Source organism: Hetaerina americana, unplaced genomic scaffold (genome assembly GCF_022747635.1).
Source record: "Hetaerina americana unplaced genomic scaffold, ioHetAmer1.1.p SCAF_84, whole genome shotgun sequence".
Taxonomy (NCBI): domain Eukaryota; kingdom Metazoa; phylum Arthropoda; class Insecta; order Odonata; family Calopterygidae; genus Hetaerina; species Hetaerina americana.
In genome coordinates this window covers 776988-799977 of record NW_027287472.1, presented here as the reverse complement: position 1 = coordinate 799977, position 22990 = coordinate 776988, and the positions used below count along the sequence as shown (strand labels likewise).

Here is a 22990-nt window from a genome sequence, read left to right as displayed (position 1 = left end):
ATTCGGAGGATAGTGGAACATATCTTTTTTTCCTCGAAGTTAAAGGCACGAAAGTCGAAATATAAGGACCTTAACCTTTAACTGAACTAGGTTCAAGCAAGCGAGACTAGCACGGAAGCGAATACACGTCCTTTCCACTACCCTCTCCCAATATTTTATTTCTCTACTCGCCGTGCCGAAGATGAGAAGTAAACTCGAGATTTCGTCCACTTCAGTGAATTTAGGAGGAAAGGGAAAAGGGGTGGGGGCGGGAGACACAGGTGAAGAGGAAGGGATATTTTTAGAGAAGAGGGCGCAGGAACGCGGAAAAAGTGTGTATCAAGCCTTCGGGGACTTAATTTAAGTTTCGTGAAAAATTTATTTTCAGGGATAAAATGAGGGGCACGAGGGTTTGTTTTTTTATATTTTTCTTGTTTTATGGAGAGAGCCAAGGGTAAGGTACGGGGAAGGGTGAGGTGAAGAGAGAGGATGTGAAGGATGGAAAGCACGGGAAGTGCTCCGGAGAAGGAAAGGGGAGTGGGATAGTAGAAGAAAGGAGAAGCGGGGAGAGAGGGAAGAGGCGGGAAGGAGGAGAAGCTAAAGGGGTGAGACAATGAGTCGCGAGGGGAGAGGAGTAAAATAAAGAAGATTCGAGCAGGAACCGGAGTGCTTACGGGTGGAAAACGGAGATAGCGAGCAAATGAACAAGGCGGTAGGGAAAGGAGGGTTAGGAAGTGAGGGAGGGAAGGGGAGCTGGATGAACGCGGGGTAAATTAAAAGGAAGGGAAGAAAAGTAGGTGTGGAGAGACATGAATTTGACAAAATACGAGACGTGGTGGAGATGTTAAAAAATGGGATACAGAATTTTACAATAAAGACAAGAGAGGAGGTTTCCGTGAGACCAACATTTTTTCGGTCAGAATTTTTTTTGTGAGCGTCACTGTACTACCTACTACAATCGAATTCCACGATTTCTGTCTCTGGATCCACTAATATCCATGGATCCGTGTACAGAATTTCATTGCTTACATTACGTAGCTCATTAATAAGAAGTCAATTGAGGTTACTACGTATTACTAATCGAAGCTCATTCAATACATTAGTTCAAAAATGTTGAAATGATTCCCTAAAGTTATGGCAATTTGTGTAGAAGCAAATTGGAATTACATTCCGTTGAAAGTTAAGTCAAAGAGATTTGGATGTCAATTACTTGTACAATTAAAGAATACTACGACTAATCATAAATTGGGTAATAAGGCTGACATTATGCTCTGCTTTCAAACTTAGGGGCGAGTTGAGAGATCATCTTTAAATATAACAAGCAGCACTCGAGATATCTTCTCAAGAGTAAATCACGAGAAAAAAGTGATACGAAGAATGATTGCAGATGAATAGTTGAACTGCACAATCGTTCATTACTCGTCACGTTACTCTCCAATATCCCGACTACTCTCGCACTTTGGCCTGAAACTCAAAATATGTGATCATTCTTTCAAAATTTGAAAGGTAATGGATAGGTATAAAATTCCCTATTTTTATGGCCCATAAAATTTCTTAATTTACTACTGTACTTTCAAGGAAATGCTTGATATTAAAGCAGCGCACCAAAACTACACCAGCAATTAACCCAAAGATTTGTTTGACAGGTGAGAGTAGATCTCAACTCACACGGCGAGTTAGAGTGACGCTCCCTAATTGTATCCCGAATGGATTTGGCATCACGAAAATAAACATCTGAATTCACCTTCATTTTATATTTTCTATGACTGCGCTATGCAAGTTTCAGCAGTACCAATGAAGGAGAGAAAGTTCTAGTTTTGGAAGCAGTAAAATAAACAGAGAGACCAAATATTAAAGCTATAGACATAAAAAAATATGCATATGTTATTTGAAAGAGAATATTTCTATGGCATATTAATTAGCTGCAGTTAAATGCAATAAATGTATCCATTCGGCATCCAAGTATGCATTTAAAAATATGTGGAAAATGTATTATTTTTAAAGTTAAAAGAGAATGAATATTACAGTACACGAAGAGAAAAAATAAGCAAGTGACCATTTTAGCAGCTAATGAATTGCAAGAACGTGGAAAGTTACACGCATTGGTTGGAGTACTATCTAAGTCTATGGAGTTTGGAATGAGATTATCATTTGTAAAGCAGATTGAAACCTGGAGGCAACTTCTTAGTACTATCACCTCCTGAGCATAAGACTGAGTATCTCGCATAAGACTATCTTGTTAAGAAAATTTAGATCCATTTTAAAATTAGAAATAAAAACTCTAATTTTCACTAACAATTATGAAATGGTAAAATTTTACATCATCATGATCGATGGATAGGTAACAAATTAAGAAGAAAACGTAAATCGCATTTGTGAAGGTATCGCTTCTTTCTCATTCCTTCGGAAATGAATGGCCAAGACTACGACCGGGATAGAGAATGAAATGAGAGGAGAGAATACGTATAGGAAGTGTGAAAAGAAGAACGAGGTGAGGGAGAAGGGAAAGGAAGTGTCCTGAGTGGGAGGGGAGAGGGAGAGACGGATGGTTTGAGAGGATGAAGAGCTCGGAGTGAAAGGGTTTTTGAAGTAGGGTGCGGAAGGAGATAGGACAGGATGTCGGGAGGGAGACTGGGCGAAGTGGAAGTGAAAAGAGAGAGGCAAGACCCTGACTGGGGAAGAGATGACGAGAGGAAGGAGACAGGAAGACAGAGAGCAGGAGGGACGACGGCAAGAGGGGAAGAGAGGGAGGGAGAATACCGAGGATTCAGACTGGGAGACTATCAAAACCCTTTCACCGACCCTTCACCCTATTTTTAGGGATCGTTAAGGATTCATGCGACATGCTGCTTTCGCCTGACAGTGGGTGGCGGCCCTCAACGGCCATCCTTTGATCTCCTGATTGGATACTGAGATTCTCCCTTCTTCCCCCCCCCACCCACAACCTCTTCATCTATACTGCATGCATGTACACGCGCGCACACATTTCATGAATGTATCAGTACATAACTTGGTGAATCCTTCCATTCATTGCTTCATGTACTCATTCTCACTCTCTAATACACGTGCGCGCGTCACTCCAACGGCCGCATGTGCATCCACCCTTCTGCCAGCCCAGGCCGCCGTGTCAATCACTCCTCCTTCCAGCTGGGTAGCTCAGCCAGAAAAGATGCAGATTTCTAGCGTGGTATTTTTTTGAGGCATCGTGGAAAAAGTCGCCCTTTAGGAACGGTATTTTTTTGGGGAAAGGGCAAGTGATATGGAGAGAGAGAGAGAAAGAGATGATGGCAAAAATCTGGAAACTATTACAGCGGGTGCCCAAATAATTAGACCTCGCTCTCACACTCTTTCCCATATACCCACGGCAGCATCCACCCTCTCCTGCCAAGGCTGTCTTCCTCCTGTCCCTTCGTATACCTTCCTATCCACGGCCCGTCACCATCCCTCTTTGATTCACGAATTCCCTCATTTAGACCCGAACTCCATCACATACACACTCTCTCTATCCCTATTTAGGCTTCCCATCTCACTTGATCCCTTCTGAAATTACCCCGACGTTCAGTCCCGGAAACGGTTTAATCCTAATTTCCCAAGCTTTCGAAACTGTCAGTTCTGGTGACGTTTTAAAACAGACAGTGAGGTTGAGAATTTAATGGGATTTCTGCCCACGCAGGGAATGAATATGATGCGCTCGATGTTTTTCACCAATATTCATTAGCGAAAATTAGCCAACACTTTTATCACTCAAAAAATTTTAAAATGACGAAATGTACTCTTCTTTTTAATTTCCGTAAATAATATGTTTTTATTCATAACATTTCGTTCATTTTTTTGTGACTTATTTTTCTAACTTTATCTTTCTACTTGTCTATTTGATACTTATTTGGTTTATGGTCTTCCGCTTTGTGTCTTTTCAACTATTTTTCTTCCTTCTTTCATTTAAAAGCAAAGTGGCAAAAGCTTTATGAGCAGACAAGGAATTCAAAGTTGAGGGTCGACAAAACTCGCGGAAATCCTCATCCCCCAAAAAAGCTTCTACGAACGAGGAACAGAGAGTGGTTTATTAACAACACGGGGCCGAATTTTACAATACGAAGTGAAAACGCGGGAGAGAGGCACGCGGTGGACGTGAGGGATGAGAAGAGGACGGGAGGAGGTGGCGAAGAAGAGTGAAGAGGGTGGAGAGAGGAGGTGGAAGTGAAACAAAAGAGTTGCTGCGAGCAATCGATCGGTTGGAGAGGAGGGCGGAGGGATAGGAGCGAGACAAGTTCACGGCCTTCGCACGGAGAGGGGCGCCATCTGGGAGACGCACTCTTCACACTCCTCCCTCCCTCTCCCTCCCCACATGCTTCACCGGCACACCCACCCATCAAGACCTCCTCCAGCACGGCACCAACGACCGTAATTACAGTAACAGCGGTTCAATTTTTTTCTCCATTTCTTTGATCTATCCCTCTTTATTTCCTACCTCTTCATCCTAAACGTGGTCAATGGGTTCCGATTATTTATTTATTTTTTTTACGACGCATATACATTTTTCCACTATTCTGCACAAAAATTTACTTGATCAATACATATTTTGAATTAAGAATAGTGGAATATATATATATATATATATATATATATATATATATATATATATATATATATATATATATATATATATATAAGGCAAACAACCATATATTCCGTTGTAAAATCATTTTCCCGGTCCCCGCACAAAAATTACTATTTTGTCCTTTTTTACAACTTCCCTTTATGTTGTGAATTTTTATCTCAATAAATAAGCTGTAAACTAGAAAAAAATTAAAAATACTGTTTCAATACATATTTTTTATGTAAATTAATACCTATGTATCTTGGGTAATATTCACCTGCCTATGAGTGTGGCCATTCATTCTGTACGCATATATTTGGTCTTACAGGAATTATTCTAATAATATACCCTCTCTCACATCTTATTTCTCACTTCAACTCTCCCTCTCTCTCTCTCTCTCTCTCTTCTCTCTTCCTTCCTACTCACACATACTTTCAGAAAATTCACCTCGAAGGACGTAACGTCGAGGGGGGACGGATATATCTCACTCACTCACTCCTTTCAAGATGAAGTTAGTAGAAAGGAAAGGTGGGGAAAAGAGAAAGGCAGAGAGGGAGGGAGAGAGAGAGAGAGTCGAGGATGGATGGATGGTAGGGGCGAATCTTTTGTGTTTTCCGTTATCTTAAGGCGCTATTATTTTCTTTCCTCGCGAGATGGAGGCGGATCGTGGGAGGGGCGGAGAGAGGAATGGGAGAAGGTGGTATACCCTACTGGGAGGTGGGGAAAAGGGCATTGTTTGGAGATACTCTCCGACATACACGGCAGACGACGTCTCAACACGTCGGCGCGTTCTCCCAAACACGCACGCGCACGCACATTCACACACTCAATGACACCAGCTCCTCTCGAAATTGAATGGGAAAGTGATTTCGGCAGACATTTCCTGTGACGCAAGGCATTGTGAATACGTATTTGTATTCAGTTCTCGTGTTTCGCTCAGCCAGGAGAAGACCTTTTCGCTTTCATTTTCACTATCTGGATTACTTTGAAGTGATTTCTTCCATGGATTCTCAGCCAGTCCTAAATAACTCGCATCAGCTGGATAGAGTTGCCACACCCAAGTTCTGTTTGGTGGAATAGCCGATTCATCAACCGTACCCTCAGACAGGCTCCACTTGTCCTGCCAGAATGATAAGTGCAGTTTTCAATTTTGCCATCGAAGGAAGCCTTTACTTGTAACACTACACAACCCATCTATATGATGCTGACCACACCGGAGAAGAGTAATATGGAAATAAAGAACAAATGGAAAAATCAGAAGTATTGACTTGGATTGACAAAGTTAAACGCGAATATTCATACATTTCGAAGAGGTATACCATCAGGAAAAATAAAAATCATTCTATTCGAGCAAAAGGATGGGCGGGAGGAACGGTCCAATAAAAGTGTCCAGCACAGAAAGCGTACCATCATTCATACACTCGAACGAACATCCAGTCAAGTCACCGGAAATTCGGTCGAAAAAGAGTAATTCACCATTCGTCCCCCGTGTAAAACAGTAGCTGTGCCATCAAAAATGAAACGCCCAGCGCCTCCATAACAAATATCGTCGTGGAGTTCGGAGGTTAGAACCTGTCGTAAATCACTTCCTCAATTCATCCTCTCAGAAAAGTCATACTCTCTTCCCCAAACTGGCAGACGCTTCAGAGAAGGGAAGGGTAACCTCCCCTTCCATTCCCTTGCAACCACACCACATCCCTCCCATTCATACTGTCGGCTCGTTTAAACTCCTCCTCCGTCCATATCCCTCCTCTGCCCCAACCCCCATGTCAAGGAAAAAAAACATTCTTCCCCCTCCAAGCTCTGCTTAAAGCGTCCTTTTCCCTCCATCCGACTGAATAGGGTCAGGAGTATCTCTCTCTCTCTCTCTCTCTCTCTCTCTCTCTCTCTCTCTCTCTCTCTCTCTCTCTCTCCCTCATGAGTAGGAAGAAATTCCGCGGCGTGTTCTGGTTGAACTCTTGGGGTTACAGGGCTATCCCCCCCCCGCTGCAAGCCTCATCCCTCTGACCTTCCTGTCCCCCTTCCTCTTACTCTCCCCTTTTTGGGTAGGTTTAGCATTTCTGGTCTGGCGGGCCTACGTGGTCGCTACGGCTGGAGTGCGTGTGTGCCACCGAGCCAAAAAGCCTTAAACCACAACCCCTTTCGAACCCTCCCTCCGTCCTCTTTAGGGCTCCCATCCCCGATCTCACCCCATACCACGCCCTCATGCACATCCTCCTCCTTTCGAGCGCAAGAACCCTTCCCCTCACCCGCAACCCCCGCCCCTCCTCGTTCCCAACCGAGGGCACGTTGGCAAATGACACGCATACATCACACACACACGAACGCACATTTCCTCCCGTCTCCTGACCCCCTCTCGTTCCCTTCACTCCTGTCTCTTCTTGCTCTCCGACACTCCCGACTCGCTGAGGGGAGAGGTCCTCCGAAAACACACGCACAAGACGACATCCCTCTCCCGTCCCCCCTCTTTCTCTCTCTCCCTCCACGTCGCGACCTCGCTCCGCATTCCTCCGTTGCCCCAAAATACTAAACACATCACCTACTCCTAGGGATCACCCTTTTACTCTTCTTATTTTCCGAATTACCCCCCTCACCCTATTACTCTACGTTATGTCCACACACCCTTAACTCGATTGGCGAATCATACATGTGCTCTCTGATATCACCACACTTAAGTTGAGTTTTGAAGTGCTGAAAATCATTGGGATCAAATCCCGAGATCCGGGCCAGAAAAGAAGCAAAAAGGGTTTAAATTTCGACGAATAATGTCGAAGTCATTTTGGTATGAGAATTACAGCGATGTAAGTATCCAACTGTCAGAATATATCAGTTGATGTATAATTTATATTACCATCATTACTAATACTAATCGCGGTAGTCCAGGGGAAGAGTGTTGGACTGCTCACAGGAGGGCCCGGGTTCGAGTCCCGGGCAAGCCTCTCTGGGGTTCCACCGATGCTTTCTGACTTTCCAAGGACCAGGCCTTCCTAGGAACCCTTAACCAGCACTCGGAAAGGAAATGGCCCCCTACCCTGATGTGTGAATTTCACACGCTTAGCACTGGGTGAAATTTACCATCACCTACCAAACCGACCTTCGGGTTGATTACTGTGTTTATTGTTATTTTACAAATATTTTTAGACTGTTTATACAAAATACAATTTAAATGCCGAGTCAAACATTGGAATGGGCACGTACATGGCTGTAAAAATGAAATGTGGCAATTACAGCCATGATATGGATTGAATTTCACAATTATGCCGAAAGAGTCGACGACAAAGAGTATGCATAGACATTCCTACGGCTATTTATGCAGCTCCTCAGGTTCATTCAAACCTAATACACTCACTCCCTCCACCAGCAATGATATGGGTAGTTTTTTGAGATAAGTAGATACTTGATTTAATTTCTCTTCGGTTGTAGAATAGACCAATTAGAGCACATTAAATACCACGAAAAACTACACCGGTGTGTGAAAAAAACAAACTTACAAGAAAGGAGAACCAGTGATTACGCTCCCCATCAGACCATACACCAGAAAGTTGCTTCAACCATTTGGCCCCTTTTCTTACAAGCTGATGCCCTTAACTGAAAATGCACATGTGCATTCCTACCACACATATTTATCTGAAAACTATTTTCTTTAAAAATTAGGTGAACCCTTAACTTACCTAAATTATGCTGACAACTTTCTTCATTACAATTACATTTTTAGAGAAAGAGATAATGTGTTCATAACAGCGCTAGAATAAGGCTAAAAATAAACGTGTTTGGAAATACACTGCCTATATAACAGAAAGTAAGTGCTATAATTGGAGGCAATTTTGCAAGCATTTAAATCATTTCAAACACTTCTCCATTTAGCTTAGGTTTGTCCTTTATAAACTATAGCTTAGGTTTGTCTCATATGTATTTTTCAGTTATATTTACTTCGCAATGGTACGTCTTTATTCGACAGTTTACGTTGATTTCCGTACCGTGCGCAGTTCTCATTAATGGAAAAGTGTGTGGTAGAGGTTATGCTGCAGATAGTTATCCACAACTATTGCGTCGAAAAATTAATTAGGACAATATTAGAATATTAATAGATCAATATTTTATACTTTATAAAGTAGCATGAAAGCCAAGAATTGAAAGAACTATTTCTGAATCAAAGAGAATTCTTTTGTTTTCTCCTCCCTTGATTAAATTCCATTCCAGCCCTTAATCTAGGAATTTCCCTTACTGTCGAGTGCAAACCACAAAAACTATTACTGCCAATAACCAGATCTCTTCTCTTTTCAATTTTGGCACCTCCACCTATCTTCATCTCGCTCCACCTTTGCCTTAACCTCCCTCGTCCCTGACGTCTCACTCGAAATCTTCAAATCCCACTCCATTTCCATCCGTTTAGTCTCGCCCATACTGTTTGGTCCCAATTCATCCCATTTCTCCTTCCGTTCCCCTCCCCACCCGCATCTACATTTTGTACCTCGAAAACTTTCCACCCTCTGGCTCCTCCCGCCTTACCTCTTCCCTCCCGTGACCACTCCCCACCTCAAACCCGTCCCTTTTCAATTCAACCCACCCGACGCCGTTCCTCCAATATCTCTCTACGCACGTTTTCGTTCTCTTCCCCAACCCTCCCTCAACTCTTCCTCCTTTCTCGCCCTCTCCTCTCCAATCTCTCTCCAATCCCCCAAAATGCTCCCCCGGTATCATTTCTACGCTGCCTGGTCCGCCGCAGGTCTCCTCACCCCCAGCATACTCCATTCACACACACGCGCGCGCGCGCGAGCTGCCTGGGTTAGAGGCAGGCACAGGAAATGGGACGAAATCTGGATTTCTTTCATTATTTAATTTTATTTTTGGTTTTGAGTGTCACAGAGGGGAATGCGAAGAGCAGCAGGGGTGGCGGAGGCTGAAACTCGTGATTTAAGCGATTTTTTCTACGCAGCAAAAAAAATTAACGCGCTCCAGAGAGAGAGAGGGAGAGAGGGATGGAGCTGAGGGATGCGATGGACGGAGAGTGTGAGACGGATGGTATGAGAAGGGAGGGGAGAAGCCTACGCACCATAAAAAAGACTGACAGAAAGCGGACAAAAAATGAGTGGAGTGGGTGAGGATGTCACAAGTGGGGAGGGGTGATGGGGTGGTTTTAGAGTGGCGGCAGAAGGTGGAAGAGATGAATTTGGAGACGAGAGGGGGCTTGAGGTGGGGGCGCGGGGACCGGCGGGTTGTGTTGAGAAAGGGGACGTGGGAGAAGCTGCCCTCCCTCCCGCCCCACCACTTTCTTCCTTCTCCTCACTAATCCCCGTAATTGCCGCACCATTCCCGACTGCAAGATATTGTTCGCGCGTGTGCGGGAGGTCCGGAGGGTTGGGGGTGTTACGAGAGGGAAGGAAGGAGAGGGGTGTTCGAAGACTACTAGGGGCGGGGTTAATCTGGAGGGAGGGTAAGAGAGGAAGGGTATTTTGAATAATGCGCCATTCCCAGCCATGGAAATCGTTTAATATGATTAAATAATCCCGATCGTCAATTTCGCTTTTTGCTTCTCATATATATATCCTTACCAATCCTTTCGGCGGATATTCGCGCATATATATTTCATCGACGAAAGCTTAATCCTGATGGATTTAAAATTTGCTCTTGAATAAAATCTCCCAAAATGTGTCCCAGAATTTTTTTTATTCGACATTTCGCCACATTACTCGCTAAAATACTTTATTTTTCTATGTAGTAATTTATATTCAACGAAGCCGCGTTTGTTATATTTAGGAGAAGAGAAATGGTACTACGTACAGGATACCACTTAGAAATCCAAATGAAACTCAATACGATTGAAAATATCCTATCAATGGCATGAATTAAAGCACTAAAAAAATGGAAATAGTAAAAGAATGGAAATTTTAAGTCATGTTCCCACGCCATCTGTGTCAATTTGTTATGTTTTCAGAACCATACGGGTTCCTGTGGGCCATTTAATTTATGTCAAGAAAAATTAGTGATACAATTGATATTTTGAAAGATTGATCAACGGTCTTCATGAAATTTTCCAGTTTTCGCGGCGGGCGTTTCATAAGTCTACGAGGAATTTCTCCTAATAGAGTAGCGATGTCTTTTGTTTTTCATTATATTGAATACAACTTCAGCAATCCAATGTTACATGGCATGTGTTTCTTTGATTTAATGTTAATACCTTGTTAACAGCAATACATTTTATGCCTACTACTTCTTGATGATATTTTATTGCAATAAAAAAGTATCCTCTGTCATCTGCAACGATGAAATATTAAAATGATTAGTATCCGTTAACTGAGTAGAGAGTAAGCTCATTTATTCCTGAAAAAAGTAAATTTACTTAGAGATTACTTCTTTCTCTTTCCACTTATTTCCCTTATAACATGAAATGTATCTATCTAAACAATGTAAACAAGAGTATGGCGTGGTTTATATAGATTAACGCGAGGTCTATACAGGTGCGAATATAGGGATTTTAATTCACATTCATTTCACTTGAAAGATTTGCTGCTGATTTTTTATGCCAGCATATATTAATTACGCTGTTTCAATGCCTAACACTTGACTGTTTTTGTCATATCGAGCTGCTGGAGTGAAAAATAATTACCATTTGAGCATAACCCGGATGACGTGCTATTATTACTATGCGAAATTAAATTGAATATATAAAACTAACCAGATCCAAATAAATACACATTCATTATACGAATGAACGGGCCGTGGATCCTCTCTCCTGAGCAAGTGACACTCACTCTCGGTTTTAGCAATTCATTGCCAACTCAAAAGAGGCATAAACAAAAATATGCTTTATGTAGCATTGCTGAGATAAAGCCACGGAGGATACGGAAAATAACATCCTGTGAATGGAGGGGGTAGAGAGAGAGAGAGCCAAGGGAGAAAGAGGGACACCAAGGGGAATTTCCCAGTAAAGCACCAAAATCGGCCTAGGGGCACGATAAATTGGAGTAGAGAAGAAAAAAGTGGGCGGAGCCGTTATTTCGCGACACTCGTTTTTCCCTTCCCTTCCCCCTCTCTCACTTTCACTCTCGTGGAACCCGAGAAAGGGGATTTACCTTTCGACGTCCCCGACCGATAAAATAGCCTTCTGGGTGGGATTATCTCCGGTAATTACGTCCTCTCTTCCATCCCCTCCTCCTCTTTTCTCTCTCGCAAACTCCCCTTGTCCCACCCCCTATGTAGTCGGCCTTCCCAAGGCTAGAGCTAACTATTTGATATGGAGAGGAGCTTGCGTGGAGACAAAAGAAATAATTCGGATACGTACAAGTAAGGATAAAGGGTCACTGAAACACACACATACAACTAGCCGAGAAAAAAACTGCTTAACTGCTATCATCCCCTTTTTCTCCCCCCATTCCTCTTACTCGCTCTCTCTAATGCAAAATTAACTCTGCAGTGAAAGTAGCATTGACAACCTTGGAACCAAGATGAAATCGACGAGAGGGTGAAAGACGCGGTAAAAAATAATCAAAAGTTGAGAAAGACGTCTTCCATCCATTCAGACCTCGATTTTCTCCTTTTTTCCAGAACTGTAACATTACATCCGCTACCTTAAAAGCGAAGATCCCGCCATTTTTTTCCTCTCTCTCCCTCCTTCACCGCTCATTCCATTTCTCTCCACCCTGAACGAGAATCCGCCCTGAATTACAGACGAGGACGGGGCCAGGGTAGGCTGAGTTTTTCCCCCACATGCCAAAGCGGTACAGAGAGGGAGGAAGGGCGGAGGAGAGAAGGAGGGATCGGAGCGCCAATCTGGGTGGGGATTCGCATCATCCCGTGCGCCCGCTTGAATCGATCCCGGCCGACCGGTTCCTTCCATACCCGGCGGCGTCCAGGGAGCGCACACCGGGGAAAATGGAGGGGGTGGACGGAAGGAAGGGAGAGGGGGGGGGGCTGGTGACAAGGGAAAGAGAAGGAGAACGCGGTGATGCTTGATTCACATCTTATATTAGTGATTAGAGAAGACTTTATGTCTCTAAAATCAACGGAAATATAAAAATTCACTTTAGTTCATGTCCGATTCTGAATACGGAGGATACTTGCCGGTTTCGGTTTGACCTAGAGTGGTGGATGAAAGAGCTGGTATATTTGCAAGGGCAAAGATGTAGTGCGTAACTTTCTCGCATAAATAATGTTATGACTTGCACTAAAGACAACCACGATTAGCTTCGGTGAGCAGCTTGTACACATACGAGGATAAATTCATAGAAGTCGCAGGCGGCGATGCGAGAAAAAATTATGTAATTCCTTATCTTGTGACCCTGAAATACGAGCTCGTCCAATTAAAATTACATTTTTATGTTATCAACTCAATTAGAACAACTAATATCTTAGTTTCCGTTATTATTTATTTTAAAATATATCGGACCCTGAATAAAACAGCTCAGCAAAGGCTTAGGACAGAAGATACCGTAGCTGTCGATCTCGTTCTAACCGCTTATACTGATTGAACAATTATTCTTCAAATGTATTCCTAAAAAATCGGCAGAGAACTCAATAATGTAGGCGTTCCCTGAAATTTCATTATTTTTGCCCATTGGAGCTGGGAAAGATTCCAACGTCATATGCGGATTTGGGAAGCAAAAGTGCATGTACAATATGTAGAAAATTAAGGCGGGGTAGTTTTTTGGTTCGCTGTCATGCCAAAAGTCAAGGAGACAGTTGTTGAGGGTGATTGTGGTAGTCGGGGATGGTTTTTAGTCGGTCATGGATTGAGAGAGAAGGGAGAGAGAGCTAGCGGCGCTCTTCAACGGCCATCGGAGGGACAGTATGTTTTTTCCCTCGGGAAGATGGGAGGAAGAAATGCCGAAGGCGGTCAAGTACGCATCCCTTTTGAGACCCCAATAGCTGCATGGGAAGGGAGTGAGTGTCGTAGCGGCTTAGGAGAGGGGAGAGTAGGGACAAGACGTGCCTGCCACATTCCATTCTCAAGCAGGCGAATGGAAGGTCACGAAAGGGAGGCACAGGTGCCGACAGTGGAGTGGGAGGTAAGTGGATGAGTGCGGTTTCCATCACTTGCACGAAATCTTCCCAAAGCGACCGATCTTCCTCCACTGTTCTCCATTTCAATCGAAGCCGTCTTTTCTACTTTGCGACACAAAAGATATGATCTCTACAGAAGAAGTCGTTGCCAATTTCGAGAAAAAAATGACGCCGAATTCCTCTACCACATTACTCACTCTCTCGTATAAATGCGTTCGACTTAACATATAAAAATATAAGTTTATTACCATTCCACCAATTAGAAATCAAATTAATTTATTTCATTATATTTTATATAATCCATTCCAACACTTCTGATAACTCATTTTAGACCTGCTTTGGTTTTATCTTCTATGGTTAATTCAATTCAGGTCATAAGAAAAGTAATCGTCAGAATGTATCTAATTAGTTTTCCTCCTCTTCTTGTCAGTCCAGAGACTTCACTCTTCGAATGGTATTTTCATTTGTGACTTGATCGATCATTTTAATTTTCATCAATAAACTCTTTCAGCAAAATTCCACCTATTCCTATTTTTTTACTGCTTGTATAACTACTTCTTATAGCCAGAGAAAAGTAAATTACCGGAGTGCATTTAACCGACTATTTTCCTGATTTACTAATATGCGCCGGTAATATTTGTTCTGTATGATGTCAAGCTTTCTTCTACCATTCTGTTTCGAATAGCTTGTTCATCCTTTGATATTATAATGCCTATATACTAACGTTTCACTACTTGTTCGTTCAACATTTTTATTTGAAATAGATCTTCCTTACTTTTTCCTACGGCAAAATTCACACGTATTTTAATTTTTTTAATTAATTTTTAGTTTGCACTTATTCATGAAGGCGAAAGAGATCGGTTTTTGTTGAATTGAGTATCGTTCTTACCATTACCTGCAGGGACATAACACCTGTTGAGAAACTTTTTGTCCTCTCACAAATTTAATGAGTATCTCTTCCTTTGGCCATTAATTGTTATCAAATTCATTACACGTAAACAAAAAAGTGTCTTTTACTGCCTTAATAAAATTTTTTATGTCTCATGGGGACAGAATCTCAAAAAAATCTATTTCCAATGACGTTAACAAAAAACGTGTCTTCGAAGTCAATTTTGCATATCGTAGAAAAGCATAACAATGTATATTATTGTATGTGAGTTTCTGTGTTTAGAGTCAATAGAGACTCGGTGTCGGAGTAGCGAGATGGAAGAAAGGGAGAGTATGCACGCACCAGACGGGTCAAAGAAAAAAAAAGTATCAGGAGAAAAACCGCTCTTCTCTCTCAATCTTCCCGACCTTGAGCTATCTCCCTTTTTTAGCGATCGTAAACGAAATGCCGATGCGCTGCTTGTACTTTCACCGTCACCTATCGGATGGATGGATGGAGGGACAAGCAGCCCCCGAGGTGGTCGAAAGAGGGTGGCGGGCGGACAGAGGGAGGGAGGGGAGAAAAGGGAAAATTGCTGAGGAGAGGGTGGGGGCATATCGCCTGCTGTTCATTTGCCTCCCCCCGCCGCGCGTCTCCTCCCTCAAATCACTAAAGCTTCCCTTGCCACGCCCCGGCCCTTTCCCTCCACGTTCCAAGACGCCTATGTATTTCTCTTCTGTGCATCTGGCGAGGAATAATCGATTAGAGAACTGAGAAGTTCGAGTAAAAGGGAGAGAGTCCGAGAGTCTTATTGCTCCGTTCAAAATATCCGTTTTCCCAGTGTGCACACCAAAAAGCTCCAACAAGGGAAACGTGTATCTATTCCAGTCTCCCTTTTTTTCAGTAAAAGGAGATATGCTTAAAAAGAGGCGTCGTGTTGAAAACGATTTCCTGTTTGTCATAGATTAATGGTTTTCAATAAAATCCATAGAGTAAAAAAAAATGTTCAAACAAATTTAGGTATTAAATAATGCAGCTAATTTTCCTAGGATATTAAAATTGTGTAGAGTTGCCAACAATCGCCTGAGTATAGACAACCAAGCTTCTGACGATGCATTAAATAGGTATACTTGCAATAATATATTTTAATATTAGTATAATATATATTCTCAATGAAATAAAAAAATCGCAAAACGCATTAATAATGACCTATATACTGCCATTCAAGTGATGGGAAAAATATTTATCACCCCATTTCTTGAAGTGACTTTATGACTCGTATCATGATACAAAGGGAAAATCAAGGGTAGTTTATCGGGTAAAATCGAGAAAAACGTACGGGAAAAATTCACTGCAAGTTAAGCAACAAACTCCTGAATTTAAAAAAAAGCAATTCCTATGTATAAATACGGCTCAAGTTAAAGGAAAGAAGTAGGCGAGAGGACAGAATGGAACACAGGAGAACCAACTCATTAACTCCTCTTTAATGTATCCACTCGAGATCCACTCAGGCTGACTGCGTTGGACTCCATACCCACGAATAACACCTAATGATCACCGCCAACATCAGCAGTATTTCCTCACATTGATTCATACCTTCGGCCTTTTGCACTTGACGCGAACGTTTTGCAATCACTGGAATGTTGTCATAAATCTATGAGCTTTCTAACGCACACCGGCGAAATCTGAAAGCCGTCTGTCAACTCTCACGATAGAATTTGACTACATCCCAATTATATACACTCAACAATTCGTACCCTAAGCCAATTAATTGCGCATCCTAAATTGATCCTGGATTGCGCATCCATTGCTACAAAACACGCTTCTTGAACTACTTGCATTTTTACTCTTCCCAATGCCGAATATTTCCAATCATTAAGAAGTCTGAGATATGGTTTCTGGTCAACAATCCTAAAGTTGAACGAACTATAGTTATGCGCTTATTAATTATTTTGAAGTCAGACCAAATCTTTTAACTTTTACTTTTATGAACTTGAGTCAATTTTCTCAACCTTTACAATTTGTGTTTTCCTTTTTGCTGCCTGAAATGCGTTGGTTCTAATGCGGTTCTCATGGGCGCCTCAATTATGAGAGATCATTTGCAGCGAGGGGATCAGTGACACCACTACCTTTAAAAATGAATATGTAGGAACGACGGAAGGGAACGCTCAACTTCCGGTTCCACTTCTGCCATATGCTCTGCTCTGAATACGGGCGCACTTGGCTTGAATGCATGTCTGCCCATCTTCCGCCTAATGTGAGGGAGGAGGGCGATACTCAAAATACTCACCAGTCTCTACCTCTCAGCTAGTTGGTTTTACCCTCAACTTGACCGTAAGATTATCGCCTCCTTCAGGAGTCCTCTGTTCTCTCAGACTTAAGGGCTCGAGATGAGAGGCAGTCATCCAGGCCGAATAACGACCTCAAAGTGGGTGAAGGAGGTGGACAGCGACGAAATGTGCAGGGAAGAGTGATCGACGCTTTTGCAGTGTGATGAGCTTTCAACATGAATACTTTGACGATACACAAGTGCCGTTTTAAAGAAACATCATGATTCAATATTTTTAAAAGGAAAGGAAGAGGCTACAGATATAATGGCAGCACTCATGAGCTGTGAAACTCAAAAAAAAGGAAAAACTCGGAATGTGCTTCCCTCTCGCTCAAGTTAAGGCCACTCACAAAAGTGAACAAATGAAGCGGAAAATGAGATTTCCACGAGCGGTGTTTTTGAACATTCGGAGCGCTTCCCCGCGCAGGAATCCTGTGGCGACATTACATGTATATTATTAACCATGTGAAGGGATTTAAGAGATACTTAACTGAAAATAAAAATGATGCCATTTCAACAAAAACCATCACTCTCAAGTGAATACAGTTAATTGTTTACATATTCATCGAATGTTGCGGATCTAAGGGAGGGAATGCCAGTAAATTAAGCTAAATCTTTTCCAAAAAACTGGAAGAATATTAAAAATGTCTTAGAAGAAGTCCGTTTTCCTATTGTTTCTGAATTCATCGTGATTTTCGTACATACATCTGCAAAGAACCAACGCAAAATGTATGAGGGAACACATAGTACGTAATATATCACTTTGTCAGTTTTCAATTCAGTTTCAATCAAATCAGTTTCAAATTGAATATCTTAAATCTTTCGTCCTCAAAAGGTTATTTCCCTCATTTGTAGGCAAGTTTCCCCGCTCTTAGTCACCAAGTCGCCAATGACGCCACTCTCCGTCCATTTAAGATCCAGGAATTGAACGCCAGCTGCTTCAGAATGAGCTTCTGCTCCAGACTGTTGCACAATGTGCTTCACCGCCAATAGTGAAGCAGAATAACTTTGTTGTTTTCAAATAGAATTAGAATTGCGCGAAATACCTTCAATCTGTTTGCTTCGCACTAGAGAAATAAAACTTACGGCCAACGCGAAAAAAAGAGGACACGATATACTTAAGTTTAATGGTGAGTGAAAACGAATAGTGAAGAAATTTTCAATACTTTAGCCTAAATACCTCAAACGTCATTTCCAGTGAGATGTCGGAAGAGTGCAATTCGATAAATTAAATTATAAAATCCAACTACGACTGTGTGGACTCGGCAACAATTCTCCTTCCACAGGTAAAAAATATAATCATTCTGTCATCTCACCATCGATAATGGCAATCGTTTAATACATGCAGGATCCGCATGAAGAAGCCTTTACATTACTCGGTTAACCGAAATTTAAAAAAAATTTGTCACAGCTAACAAACAGCAATGAACCATCTTCTTCAAATTAAATCTTCAATTAGAAAAAAGACCATCCACATTGTGAAATGGGATTGATAGCATTTAGTCAATAGAAACCTAAGTGACTGAGATGAAACATCAACAACCTTTAGCTCTTAACCTTTGTGCACATTAGTTTTAAAATTTGGAAAGAACACATAAAGAGATGAAAGATATGACCTTGTGAAGCGAATACAGTTGACGCTCTCGATTTAATTTATCTTTTTATTAAACCATTAAGAACTCTAAAAACGGAAATAATTGATACTCAGGAATGTATAAATAATAATACGGACCTAATTACTTTAATAAATTTCACACCTTAGCAATTTACTTTGTAAATTGTACCGGAGACCAACACATTATATTTACTGCTTGTGAAGGAATAATCAAAAAACAACAGGAGTTGACAATTGTCATCATTATGTGAAGCTTGGGAAGAAGGAAAGGAAGCTGAACATAAGCAAAGAGAATAGAAAACAAAATAGGTAACGGCGGTACGTGCGATGAAAAATAGATGGAAATGCCGAAAATTTGAGATGGGAGTGCAGGCGTTCGAAATTCAGCTGCTTTCTCTTGGTTCGGGCGAAAATAAACGAGATAATAAACTTCTCAGCTGTTTTCTTATTTACTCAGGCACGCGAGGCTGGAGTTAAACAGACTAACGGGTAAACTCGGCTTTTTAAAAAGATCTATCTCTTCTACCTACTTCACCCTCTGTTTTCTCGGGATCCCCATCCAAAGTTGCTCCCTGCCCTGCACATCACCGTGTTCCTTCCCTCCCCCTACCATCTCGTCACTAACTCCCGTGCCCCCAGTTCCCTCTCTTCAGCACTCAAGCGGCTCTTTTTGCCCTCTTGCTTCCAGGTTTTCCCATTTTGCCGTCAATATGACAATTTACATCAAACCATGCAAAGTGTGAGACCCCTTCCCGCTCCATCGGACATAACGTGTCTAAATCAAAACTAAAAAATGAGAAGATTTTTTTGTTTTTTTTTTGCATATAGCGACGAAACAAAAAGGCAACGGAGGCAACCAACCCCTAACATGAGTAACTCAAAACGAAAAAACATAGCTATCGGGAAGAGGGACGAACAGGAAGGAATGTGCCACGAAAGTTGGTCGGTCGGTTTGAATTGAACGCAAACCATATCTTCCATTTCGTCGGATAAATAATAAAATAGATAAATAGATGCTTTGATTCGTCATCTTCTGCTCAACTGTCTGCTATCTGGAGGATTATTCAAAGCCTCAGAAAGTTCCGCGAGTTGTTTACGTGAGGCCGACTACTTTTAATGAAACTGCTTGTATAAGGCGCGGCGCCCAAGGCCGGGGCAATGCCCGTCAGCAAGGTGATCGGTCAGAAATCCTTGCCTTCCAATGGCCTTACATTTCAAAAACTTGCTTCATACGAAGAGCGTAAAAATGCAGCGCGGTGTTACATCACATGTGTCCCCATTTCAGGTGATGGGATCGATTAAAATTGGTTAAGAAAGAAAAAAGGGTGGAGATAGAACAGCGCTTTTAAAATACTTTCTGGGCGCTTTAAACGGCTAACTCACGCCTACATAACTGGAAAACAGCGGAAAGCAAACACTTAAACGAGGTTTTTCAAATGAGATGCTTTTATTTTTTACTGTAACGAAGACAGGAGAGGGAATCGATGATATTCCACCAATATCCAGCCGGATATAAAATAAATTTAGAAGCGACTTTTAAATGTATCTCAGTAACCAAGTAAACCCTTCAAATCACAGACAGTATGTTAGAAAAACTTTTGGAACCAAAAATAAGTTAGAAAAATGTTAAATGGGCTAGATTATTCGTGGTGGATTCATTCATGATATCAATGGTGCCAACGGGAATGAACCCATTTCAATGGGTTCATTCCCTTTGGCACAACACTGATGACAGTGTTGATTATACAGACGACTGGAGAGATACAGTTAAAGCATATAAACGCAAAAAAAACTTGTTTATGGTGAAGTGAAAACTTTTATTTTCAAGGTCGAAATATCTGACCTGTTCTATTCTAATGTCTACTATCGTGTTTTTCTATAACGAAGTAAACCTCGGAGCAACTAGTGAGTTTAAGTTTCTATGGGCAGAACGCACGTGTTATTCTGGAGATAACGCTGAAAATGTTGACCTGTAGATAGGCAGAGTAATATATGATTAATGACAGAGGAACAGAATAGCAAAAAATATAAAACAGAGAAATCAATATTTAAAAGAAACTCAACTATGGTGATATAGGACGCAAGTTCTTTAGAGTATATCACAAATCATAAAACACATAATGGATGCATACAATTATTATCTCTTTGGGAAGACGATACATCATCAAAATAAAGATTTTAAACTGTGAGAATATAGTTGTAATGAAAAATTGTAAAGACCAAATGGATTACGGTTCATCAAATAAATAAAGAAATTATTCCCTGAGTATTGAAAAAACAAGTCTTTGGCTTTAAGAAGAAAAAAATTGTAACCATACTTGACTAGACTTATTCAACATATTTTGAGGCGCGATAGCTTTATGGAGATAGTTTTCACAGGAAAAGTAACTGGGAAAATAACAGATGAAAAATTGGATGCGATATGTGAAAAAGGTATTGAAGTTCAAAAATCCGTCCTTTTTTGTTTAGCCTGATTGCTGACCAGTAGGTATCACGGTTCATGGTTTTGGAGAGACGCAATACAGATGCGTTTGATTGATGAAGAGAGAGAAAGGGACATAAAAATGAGAAAGGGTAAAAAGATCGAAGCAGAACGGGAGGAAGAGTGTTAACGATGTGTTGCAGCGATCTTCTGCGAGGTTAGGAGACTAAAAGGTAAGAATGATGGGGAGGGGATGGTAGGGGAGGTACTCGTATGTGGGATCCGGGAAGGGTAGAGATATGCATGGATGAGGGAATGGGTAGAGATTGGAAAAAGTGAAATTGCAAAGGGTGAGTGCGGAGAAAGAAAGGAAGATATCAATCATCCGGGTTAGTAGGAAGACGGAAGGATCGGTTTATCACGGATGGCCTTTCCGCTAACGGAGATGTGTTTGCCCTCTTCCTTACTTCCCTAGTCTTGATCGTTCTACCCTTTTCTCATAAATAATCATATTCTTTCGTCATTATTATACAACATCATTATTGTATCGGAATGTAATGAGAAAGAGCTACCAATAATGGTTTCCTCGGCACATTAGGTGAAGGGAGTGAGAAAACGCTGGTTAAAATCGTGTGCTTTATACCCTTTCAATCATTTCATTAATAACCACTGATTAATGCCATATTCCGTTCTTGTTAATTATTTTAAATTAGTTTTAGGATGAGGAAATAGGACGGTTTACTTGCGCTGAAATAATAAACTAATTAAACGAAAGATTTAATCCAAATCATAAATTGAATTCAAACCCAACCCTTAGTAAGTTAAATTCGTATCCGAAGGTATAACTGTATCTAACAAATTTGAAAGACCAGTCATTGTTATTATGAGACCTGTCGTTCAGCAATATTATGAAGTTACCGTCTCATGCCCAATGGGTTCGTGATTAACGTCCAACGTACATCTAATGTTCCAGTAGGCGAGTCAACAGAGTTTAGTTAACCTAAGAAGGAATTCAAACCACGACCTTTTGATGGAAGGAAAACCACGTTAACCAGACTAATCCGCCAAGATATACGCCTAATGTATTTCATTTAAATATTTCAAAGTACAAATCATCAACGCAAGTTGCACGTAAGCAAAACGATAAGAAATCTAGATCATCGCGAAACCATATTTCCAGTCCATCGTTGGAAGTCACGATGAACCTACCTTCACATCAGCTCTTCCTCAGATCACGAAAACGCTCTATGGTGTCCATTTTCAATGCTATAGATCGCGCTAATATGTCCGACGTTCCCACTATCCCCTTCCCCTTTCGTTACAGATTGACGCAAAAATTATGACATTCATATACAGTTATTTGGCATACACATGCGAAAAAACCGTAAAATCTCGGTCCCTAAAAGGACCGAAGAGTAAAACCAACCAATGAACTCTCTTCTCTCTCCTTCGCTTACTCGCCTCCCCTCTTTTGCGGTCGGTCGGTTTATCTATTCACGACCTGCTCTCCAGACGAAGAAATCTGTGAGGTCATGGACACGCGGTGGGGAGTGTTGAGGGGTGGAGGCGGAGATGAAGCAGTAACGGAGGTGAGAGTGGGTGGTGGGAGGGTAAAAAAAGGAGAAAGAGGTGTGAGAAATGGTTGTGATGTGATGGGCGGGGAGGGGCGGTAAAGGGGGGATGGAGAGGGTGGTGTGGCCGGGCTGAGGAGTTGGGGAGGGGGGAGAACGGGGGCGGGGCGGGTTGGGGGGAGCTTTGGAGGGTGGTTGACGGGGACTCGACGGGTGATTGATCGAGCGACGGGGGTGCGGTCCGCGGCGGGGGAGGGGTGGGAGAGAGGAAGTTGGAGGCGGACGGGCCGCGGAGACGAGGGGCGTGGCGAGGAGAAGGAGAGGCTCATCTACGGGGGGGGGAATCGAGCGAATGAAAAGGGAAAGTACATGCACATACACGTGAGAGAGCGTGATGGAAGGGTATCCGTTATCATTCGGAAGCAATGAATGCGAGTGAAAGGGAGCGATATTCACTCGGAAGGGATGTGGACCAAAAGGGGGTGGGGCGAAGAAATAAGGCTCTTGCGGTTAAGGAGTGATCGCAGTAAAAGAACTAGTTGTAGGGCCGTGAGGAGAGGGGCGGGGTCCTTGGTGTGGGTGGGTGGGGAGGAAGGGAGAGTAAATGGA

General features: G+C 42.0%; 1 protein-coding gene across 1 annotated transcript in view; it reads right to left on the bottom strand.

Annotated features, from left to right (window-relative positions):
• The window catches only part of LOC139698388 (homeobox protein unc-4-like), a 383173-nt gene that overhangs the window by 249547 nt on the left and 110636 nt on the right, over window positions 1–22990 (bottom strand). The gene's annotated exons all lie outside the window — the stretch shown is intronic.